Here is an 11,076-nt window from a genome sequence, read left to right as displayed (position 1 = left end):
GTAATATTATATTGCTACAATGTTGTTGTTTTTTTTAATTAAAATTCTATTTTTTTCGTTCAGTTCAACCTGTAATGGTCATTAACATCATGCTAACATTACAAAACCTGTTTTTTGATATTTTGAATCCGAAGCTAAACTTAAATAATAATAGACAAAACACTAATAATAAACAATTCTGTACTTTATTGAACAATCACCTAAACATCATCTTGCTGTAAACAGGAGAAAGCAAACAAAAAAGAAAGAATTGTGTTAGTGACTTTACTTTTCATTTTCAATTGCATTAAAAATAACTCCTCATTTATAAGTCACTTTGGATAAAAGCGTCTGCTAAATGAATAAATGTAAAATAATGTAAATTCATAAGGTAAAATAATTACTTCCTGCAGGTGATTTTTTTTCCTTCTTTTTCTGTCTTTTGGAAACTGCTCTGTCAAATTCCTTGACTTCACTAAAATAAAACATGAAGGCCATTGTCAAAAATGTTGTGTAATAAAAATACTATTTTTTGCAAATACAAATTACAAGCATACCTCGAGTGATAAGAAGGGCCACTGAGGAACACCTGCTCAGCTTCCTGCCAGGATAATGCCTGCATTTCACATAGGCCATGAATAATGGCCTGTCCATACACTCTAAAAAACAAACGGTGCTATATAGCACCAAAACAGTTGCTTTGGATCGTAACGATAGAAGAACCATTTTTAGTGCCATATAGCACCGGTGAAGAACCAGTGAAGCACCAGTGAAGCACCAGTGAAGCACCTGTGTAGAACCATATAGTGCTATGTAGAACCATATGTGGTGCTATATGGCCCCTATATGGTTCTACACTGGTGCTTCACTGGTGCTTCACTGGTTCTTCACTGGTTCTTCACCGGTGCTATATGGCACTAAAATGGTTCTTCTATCGTTACGATCCAAAGCAATTGTTTTGGTGCTATATAGCACCGTTTGTTTTTTTAGAGTGTATAAACAAATACATCAATTAATTAATATAAAAACATTGCATATATGACAATAGTAGAAACAATCCAATTGACAAACATGTTGGGCCTACTTCAGGAAAAAAGAAAACTACAAATAAACTCCACTTCATTCTTGAAGTTCAGTTGAGTTTTTTATTTATAAAGCAGAGCTTTGAGGCATTGAAAAAGAATAGCAATTTTACTGCTGCTCACTGTCCATGTAGACAGGCACACATGGCTTTAGGGGGAACCACTTTGATGGTAGTCAAAATCACTGCAGCATTTGTGACATTTTGGAATTTCTGGAAGTGAGTCCCCCGTTTGAATTGTTATATCCATCTTTAAAAAAAAGAGAGAGAGAGTCAAACTCAAATTCTAATTTTAAGACCACTCCACAGAGTCCATACAAGGAACCCAAACAAAAGGCCAAATGACACATTCTAGCTGACATGTTAATATCATAGGCTGGTTAATAAATAGTGAAGGCATAGTACCTTTGATTATTAGTCAATTGTATGTTGTTAATGGCTGGCAACAACTTAATATCACAGTTAAATTGATATTGATTCATTTTAATACTTACTTTTTTTAAGAGCTCATTTTAGTAGTCTACATAAATTATATAAAGTAAAACCATTTTTCCTGCATTAATTAATTTATATAAGTTTAAGTTAATTAATTAAAGTTTAAGGAGAAAAGGCCCGGTAATTAAAAAAAGGTCAAATGGTAAATCTGATTAAATTATTAATGATGACATTCTTTGATATTAACACACTTTGGGGTGGTTTCCCGAACAGGGATTAGTTTATATCAGGACTAGGCCTTAGTTTAATTAGAAAATATAACTAGTTTGATCAAACATGCCTTATTAAAAACATTACTTGTGTACATTTTGAGGCCAAGCAATGGCCACTGATGTATTTTAAGACATAAGTTGTTTTCAGTTTGGGCAGCTCTTATATTTATTTTAGTCTAGGACCGCCCCTTTATGTATTTAATTAGTCTACTTTAATGTCAACAAATTTTAATCAAATTTTTACAATGGCTTGTCTACAAAAAGTCCAAGGTTAAAAGCTAACGTTAGCTAGCTATGTTATTTAGCTATAAATGTTTTCGGGGAAAAAAGGCGAAAAAAACATACATTAACGGCTCGAATTTGTTTACAATCTATCTTTACAAATATTAAATGTATAACTTATATGTTGGGTTATCGATTAGCTAAAGTAGTTTGATTAAAAAAAGAATTCGAATGAGTATAATTCGTTTAATAACATTAACGATACTCACGTTTCTTCAAATGTTTATCCGATCCAATTTGATCGCCGTCTCGAAAAACGAGGGGTCTGAGAATGCGGCTCTCTGGGCGGGGGTCTGTAGCTGCAGGCTCCGAGTCTGCAGCTTCATGATATTGAAATACACGCTCACAACGCCACCAGATGTCGCTGTCTCCACAACATTGACTTGGTGACGTCGTTTTGCAACAGCACGCAACGCTACTATTACTACTGTTGCAGTATATAGTTAGTAGTACATACAGTATATAACATAATAAATAACATTAAAATATTGGATCAATGCATCTGCTCCTATAATGCAGAGCTGGAAATTAGGGGTACCTGTGAGTTCCCATAGTGAGTTCAGGGAATCCATTTCCAATTAAAATGTTAACCATTGTTATTTTTAAGTGGGACATTTTAAAAACCCTTTACACTTAAACTTGCAATGCCTAAAAACTGCACCTCCAAAAACTTGGACCATATTTACTTGTGGCTATGTGTGGGCTGGTTTAGGTGTGTTGTGACAGCTTTGGCAATTTTTGTAGAAGATTGCGAAACAGACAGACACAGTCACACAGTAAGGGTTTATATATCAAATAAATAAATTATAAGAATAAAATACAAGATTACCCAGATAGATGAGGAAAGAAGGTGAAATAAAAGATATAAGGCAGTGTTAAATGAGCCTGTACCTGGATTTAACAAAACCCTTTCATCTATAACACAGAAGTTAACTGGATCTGTGCAGATTGCAGTGCTGGAGACTAATATAAAGTATAAATGCATGTGAATAAAGTCTAGAAATGCCAGGGGATCATTTGCTCTGAAGGTAAATATCATCATGACAATGCTGATGTCACAGGAGTGATGTCACACATTGTCCATTTACTGTGACTAAATACAGCAGACAGGCATGGAGACTTTTAAGAGCCCTTTACATACAACCAGGCCTAATATAATGAACTATATTTTTTATTATACGGTGTTGCATATCTATTTTGAATGGTGGTTAATAAGTTGCTTAGAAGTATCTTATGTTAGACTTTTAAACATACATTGGATTGTTGTCAATAATCCCTGACTTTGTTAAATATCAAATATGTAATTGATCTGTAATCGTTCTTACAGTACAGCTCATATGAGCACAGGGTTTAGCAGCTCCATCTAATTGTTGGACTATCTATTAATCTCTAACACATGTTCTTTGTCTCAAAGCTATCGATGGTAAGATGTCAATCTAAATGATGTAGGATAAGATGAGTCTCTATCTTCAGGTCAGCTCAGTCAGGATACATGTAGCGTGTTTGACAGACCGATTTTAAGAAAGCAACGTAGACTAAAGTGAATTTAGGAAAACATCAGAGGGTATTTGAGGGCGTTTGTCTTGTTTCTAAGCGTGCGTATGCAAGCATCTGTTCATTTATTTGTGAATGAGATGTTGACTCAGTTTTGCACACAGGATGTCTGATTCATCAGCTTGACTTGTAACACATCAACGTCTGTTTAAGTGACGCTCACCCACAGGCAGAAAATGAAAGGAAATCTGAACTGAAGATGTTTACGACTGTTTTTAGCTGTGTTTAGGTTCAAACCTGTTTTTTTGTAGAAAAGCTTAAAAACAATTACATTTTGACCAAAAATTGCAATAACAGTGAAGTGTAAAAATAATTTAATTCATGCATTTGGAAGATGCATGCTTTTATTCATGTAGTCACTTACATATGTACAAAATAAAGGTGCTATAGAAGAAAGAACTATTCAGTCAAAGGTTCTTAAAATTTCTTTATTGTCTTTTTAATCTAAAGGACCCTTCTTTATGAAACCATTTAGCGAAAAACATTTCTTCTATGGCAACATGAAGCACCTGTATTTTTAGGTATTATTTTTATGTGTTGCATTGGAATCAAACTCATGACCTTTGTGCAACGCTCTATCAGCAGAGCCACAGTAACACAACACAGAATAAAAATTAAATAAAATGCATGAAATATAATTGTTGTAAATGAACTGTAAGTGATAATAAGTTAACAAGATGTCTTTTTAAATGTGAACATAATGTTGTTCAGCTGAACAGATGTTGTCTTTGTCTGAAACACATAAAGGAGTTTTTGTGCCAGCTTTAGCACATCTGAACAGACGACTAAATATAAAGTGTTTGTCTATTTTTGAATCTCTATTTTTAGTCTGGAGTAGGAAAGAGTTGTTCACACATATCTGTGTATTCATATGTGTGTGTGAATGCAGTACTGTGTTTGTGTTCATACAAAACATATTTAGGTCTGGTGCAGCATTGGCTGTTGTTACCGTGGCAACAAGGAGTATGATGCTTAAATATTGCACACACATGAAAGAATGGTTAAGTATGTCTGGGAAACAAAGTTCATGTATTGCTTTATGTTGTATTATTCTCTTAAATATATTCAGAGGTATTTCCCTGTCTGTGTGCCTATTTGAGCCAACACAAAAAAAAAATTTATGTTTATCAATAAATTATAACTACGTCTACATATATGATCTCTTATCTAGTCTGTGTGACCTTGCTGACTTTCAAAATCCTTAAAAGAGATAAGGAACAGGTGGCTTGTGTAGGGATACGATGTGTTAATGCTATACTTTCTTATAAAAAAATATATATGATTTGATTTTGGGCCAGGTAAAGCAGATTTATTTGGACACAGCGAAAATCCTAAAATCCTGTTTCCTCTTTACCTGTTCTCTTCTGGGCATCCCACCCTCTAAAATAACCAATCCTTAGTGCTTTATCCATCACTCAGATAGCAGCTCAGGTAATAAATCTTCTGTCTGGCCCACAAGGCTCATGGGAAAACTCTGCTCTATTTTCCTTCGGAGAGGGAGAGAAATAAAAAGTGGAGCAGAGGAAACGAGGAAATGTCAGGTGTGGGTAGATTACAGCTTTTCCACTTTATCATTTCAGAAGCAATTCCACCAAAACTGTTTTGAAATTTCTTTACAGGCAAATGCAAGCTGGTTGGAAGACAAATTTCATTCATGATTTCATTGATCAACAGATTTCATGAGTATTTCCCTTCAGGAGTATGAAGAGGACAACGGTATATTGAAAATAAAAAGTCACTGAGACGGTACCTTTTCAGAAAGTACACCTTTTTACTTAAATGGTACATGTTGGTTCCTCTAAGGTACACGCTTAGAGGTAAATTCTGGTCTCTTAAAGATACATATCTGTACCTAAATAGTACATATAAGGACTCTAACCCTAACTCTTCTTCTAAGGGTGTATGACGTCAACTCCATAAAGGGAATAGTTCACCCCAAAATTAAAATATGCACATATTTTTTCATAGACGAAGGTGCAGTGGACAGTGCTCTGACATACGGTACAGACGCACTTTCTTCGACCCGAGTTTGAATCCCGGTTTGAGGTCCTTCAATCTGATCCTATACCCCTCTGTTCACCCTGTCGTCTCTTTACTGTCTATCAAATTAAGGCAAAAATGGCCCAAATGTATATATATATATGCCCATACTGTACTCAATCTCAAGCCATCCTAGGGGTATATGACTTTCTACTATCCTCCAAATACAGTCAGATTTATATTAAATAATATTCAGGGTCTTTTCAGCTTTATAATGGCAGTGGATAGTGCCCCAGTTTTAAAGGATTAGTCCATTTTCTTAAAAAAATTCAGATAATTTACTCACCACCATGTCATCCAAAATGTTGATGTCTTTCTTTGTTCAGTCGAGAAGAAATTATGTTTTTTAAAGAAAACATTCCAAGATTTTTCTCATTTTAATGGACTTTAATGGACCCCAACACATAACAGCTTTAATGCAGTTTAAAATTGCAGTTTCCAAGGACTCTAAACGATCCAAAACGAGGCATAAGGGTCTTATCTAGCGAAACGATTGTCATTTTTGACAAGAAAAATAAAAAATATGCACTTTTTTCGTTTCTTTTATAGATAAATTATAATATATATATTGTTATGTTTCGTTTCCATTGCTTCACATCAGTATACATACAACTGTATGGATTAGTTTTAGATGGATGGATGTATTTTTGTAACTTTGAAAATGGGGCACTATCCAGTGCCACTATAAAGCGGATGTTATTTAATGTAACACTGACTGGGTTTGGCATAGGAAGAAAGTGACCTATGATTTGATTCTGAGTAAAATGTGGGCTAATTTCCATTTTAGGGTGAACTATTCCTTTAAGCACGCGCTTAGAAGAAGGAGATACTGTTGGGTTCAGAATCTAAAAACAACCCAGATATATGGGCTAACCTACTTTGGGAATAACTGGACAGTTTGTACTTGTACATGTTTATGTGAAATGTTGTGACCTTGAATATAAAGTGAATATAACCCCAATTTTCCTACACTTATAATATTACAGTAATCCAAATCTCTCTCTCTCTCTCTCTCTCTCTCTCTCATTAACTATAACCTTAGTTTCTTAAAGGATGCTAAATAATAATGCTGAGGCAAAGCGAACAAGAGATGAGAGGAAATTAACAAGGACAGCATAACCTCTTATCTTATCACATGGGAGGGGTGTCGCCATATTTAATCACACAAACTCACTAAAGCTAAACTCACTCATGTTACTGTAAGATGGTGTGTTGTTGCCAAGACATTGCTCTGTGGTTGCTAGGGTGTTTGAAATGTTTTTTTGCGGTACTGATTTGTGGTTTTCTGGGTGTTTAAGTTAAAAGAGCTTAAGATAAGAGCATAAGATTATTATTATTGTATCATCCAGAAAATGAAAATCACGATCATGTAGCAAACTCTTCTTAATCACATAATTTCAAACACTTCAAAAACGCAACTATGTCATAATTTATAATACTTAGGGCTAGTTATGAGCAACAGTAATATTTTGTTTGCTTAAGAAAAACACAATGAAAGACAACAGATCTGCTTTAATGAGACGTGTGTGTGTTTGGATGTTTTGTTTGGCGATGCACAGCCGGTGGTTAATTAATGTTCATTGTGAAAATAACACAGCAAGACAGAAGAAGAAGAAAACTAAGAGAGAGATGAAGGAGACTAGAAAGTGAGATTATTATTAAATACATCTGTGAACTAAAACTGGAAGTTGCCCTGCAGTGGTTGCCATGGATATGACAAATGGTGTGTCTGTGTGTTGGTGTGTGGGGGAGCATGGTACACTGATGTTACCATATTATTTACCATTATACTATGGTATATGTATACTGTTTACTATAGTATTCATATGGTAACATGCTATGTGAAATAAGTATATGGTATAGACTGGTTTAGCTTCACCAGAAAAGTGGTCAAAATAACTCGCCTGTGACTGGGGCGGTCGCGGTACGCTTTCAAAATGTACAGCTTTAATCCTAAAAAGTTAATATTGTGAGTATCTCATAAGAGTATTTCAATTGTTACTAAATGTATACATACACTGCAAAAATGATTTTCAAGTAAAATTTCTTAGTATTTTTGTCTTGTTTTCAGTAAAAATATCTAAAAATTCTTAAATTAAGATGCTTTTTCTTCATCAGCAAAACGACCCAAGAAAATAAGTCTAGTTTCTAGACCAAAACTATTAAATTTAAGTGATTTAAATACCAATTGGGTAAGCAATTTTTTTTTTGAATTTTTCTTGAATTTTTCTTGAATTTTTCTTGAATTTTTCTTGAATTTAGTTTAGTGCACCCATTGGCAGATTTTTTTGCTTGTTTTATGCACAAAATCACTTAAATTTGACCTTTTGGTCTAAAAACTAGATTTATTTTCTTGGGTCGTTTGCTCAAGAAAAAGCATCTTAATTTAAGAATTTTTACATATTTCTACTGAAAACAAGACAAAAATCCTAAAGACAAAATCCTTAAAGAAAAAATCCTAAAGAAAGTATACATTGCAAAAAATGACTTTCTTACTTAGAATTTTTGTCTTGTTTTCAGTAAAAATATCTAAAAATTCTTAAAATAAGATGTATTTTCCCGATGAGAAAAATGACCTAGGAAAATAAGTCTAGTTTTTAGACAAAAAAATATAACATTTAACCGAATGTGTGCTTAAAACAAGCAAAAAATCTGCCAATGGAATAAGAAAAAAAATTCTTAAGATAAGTTTACTTTTCACATAAACACTCAATTTTAAGAAAATGTTTCTTATTCAATTGGCAGTTTTTTTGCTTAATTTACTTAAAGTTTACATTTTTTGTCTAAATACTTAATTATTTTCCTAGGTAATTTTGCTCATCAAGAAAATACATCTTAATTGAAGTATTTTTAGATATTTTTATTGAAAACAAGACAAAAAATAATAAGTAAGAAAGTAATTTTTTGCAGTGTATACCTACACTGTAAAAAATGATTTTCAATAAAAAATTCTTAGTATTTTTGTCTTTGTTCAAGTTTGTGTTCATTCAAGTCTGAATTGTTACAGTATGATTCAGTCTTGGTAGACACAATATCACATATATAGAGGTATTTCACTATATATATAACTAAATAAAACTAAACAAAGCCCCTTTCCATTATCAGTCCATGGCAACATGTGCATGCGTCAGCTTCAGTCTCAAGCGAATACAACATGAGTGGAAATCATCAGTAAAGTTTTAATTACATTCATAATGAATCTTTGTGTCTTTCTGTGTGTTGGGTTGAAATGTTAATTATCTGTACAGTTAGCTGTGAGCGATGAAGAAATACCTGGAGAAAAATGACTAAAGGACCACTGTTACCTCCCTTTATGTCTGCATAGGAGAAACATCAACCCTCTATTATTTTTCATAATAATCAATCAGTCAATGTTTTCTCAAAAAATAATCACTTTATTGTTTTTCCAGTGTTGCTTTGGATGAGTGGCGGCCGGTGACTTCTTTTTTGAAGGGCGCACGAATGTAGCCCATCATGTGTGTGGTTCTTTATTTCAAAATATGTGTTCTGCGCATCAAGTGAACCTATGTATCATGTGTCTTGTCAAAATAAGTCCCTGTTGCAGACGCATCTTAAGGGTTTATGATAAAAGAGACGCTCGCGTTTGTCAGATACTCCCATAATATCATGTGTAATCACAGTTTAATGTTAAGGGAGTGTCTTGTGTGTATTTTGTGAATGTGAGCGTCTCTTTTATCAGAAATGGTTTTGATGTGTATGCAGCAGGCACTTATTTTGACAAAACACGTGAATGCACATGGTTCACATGACGCAACAAACACAAATTTTGAAAACACGAGCAACACATATTTTGAATTTGCGCCCCTCGGATGAGCAGTCACGAGCCGCCGCTGCTCCCTAGAGAAATGAAACAGGTTCTCGGTTCCTCATTAGTATTCATTTCATTACTGTGGGATATTTTGAAGGATTCAGAGCGAGGTCCTTTTCCTCTTATCTGCGTTTGTCCTCTTTCTGTTGGCGTTCAGTCTTTTTATTCACTCTTTCATTATTTTTTTCTCTTGAACTCTCTTGTGACTGAATCCGAGCACTTCTTATCACCACAACTTAATGAGCTCCCAAGCATTACAGGCATTAAACACTCACACACACATGCACACACACATCCGTACACACATACACAAGCATCTAGTTATCCACTAAAACTCCCCGCAGTCTAATTGTGCATTTATTCATTTGCTCTCTGCAACAACTCATTAAGAGTTTTATATCAGAGCGAGTGAGATCCAGTTAAATGACCTTCAGATAACCAGCAAAATGCGAAGACAAGTTGGATAAAAGCATGAATTAAGTAAGAAGGTGAAAAAGCCAGACTATCATCAGATGATTACTGTACACAAACAATCTTTAATATATCATCACTTACCCTGCCTGTGAAAACCCATCTAAAGATTGACTGTTTTCTGTAAAATCATCCTAAAGAACATTATGTGAAAATCTAACCTTGATAGCTTTAATATTAACCAAGTAAGGTCATGTCAAAGATGAAAATAAATGATTAAAATCAATATTTGATGCTCCATAGATTATGAGACTTTAACATGGATTTCACAGACCGGGTCACACACGTAGACGCTTCAAATGCAATGTGATGTTTTTCTCCTATACTGTAAGCGATGCTATCGATCGAGCTAAAACTGTAAGGTCTGTTTGTGTCTACGGTATTGAACATGGCTTTGTTTTTTGCTTAGCTGCTTCTTTCCAGATGGTGATAATCTGTAAACAAACACACATCAGGGAATTTAGTGGATGGAACAAAGCCCAGATATTAAATATTTATATTACACCACTGTTATTCTGTAAATATTTACAACATTTACATACCTCATTCAAATGCTACACACAGCCACAAAATGTGGCCAATTGAATCTAATCTAGAAAATGCTGGGCTATTTTCTTAAAGGCCAGCATTGGGTCAAAAAGGGACAAACCCAGCCATTGGGTTAAATTATCATGTTTATATTCGGGTTGAAAATAACCCAGCATTTAATGTACAAATCTGTAAAAAAACGGACAAAGTACTGTGTAAATATGAAGGAATTTTCCGTATTTATGTTGCATTATGGGTGCAATAACCCCTGCTGCAATGTTTCACTTTTGCCTCTCTATCACCATCTCTGTTTGAAACCTAAAATTACAACTTGCTTGCAGAGTTATTTCTAACATGGATGATGTTTAACTTCTAAACAATTGCTGTCAGAACAACACTGTAAAAAAATCCGTAAAAATTGCAATGTTATTGCAGCTGGGTTGCCGGTAATTTACCGCAGATTTAAATTTATGTTATTTACTGGCAAGAGTTTGTTCAAAGTTAAATAAATGTTAAATATTAACAAGTATTTATCTTTACAGAATAAAACTATACAATAACAGCCTCATGTAAAGCATTCTGGGAACCAGAAATCAGCATAAACC

General features: G+C 34.0%; 1 long non-coding RNA gene across 1 annotated transcript; it reads right to left on the bottom strand.

Annotated features, from left to right (window-relative positions):
- Positions 1-116: 116 nt before the first annotated feature.
- LOC135740043 (uncharacterized) lies at positions 117-2,366 on the bottom strand. The gene is made up of 5 exons (XR_010529148.1): positions 2,259-2,366; positions 1,185-1,310; positions 537-625; positions 384-454; positions 117-215 (listed from the first exon to the last, which is right to left on the bottom strand). It is a non-coding gene; the product is annotated as an uncharacterized lncRNA (long non-coding RNA).
- Between the last annotated feature and the right edge of the window lie 8,710 nt (positions 2,367-11,076).

Source organism: Paramisgurnus dabryanus, chromosome 22, assembly GCF_030506205.2.
Source record: "Paramisgurnus dabryanus chromosome 22, PD_genome_1.1, whole genome shotgun sequence".
NCBI classification, from domain to species: Eukaryota; Metazoa; Chordata; class Actinopteri; order Cypriniformes; family Cobitidae; genus Paramisgurnus; species Paramisgurnus dabryanus.
This window is presented reverse-complemented; position numbering and strand designations above follow the sequence as displayed.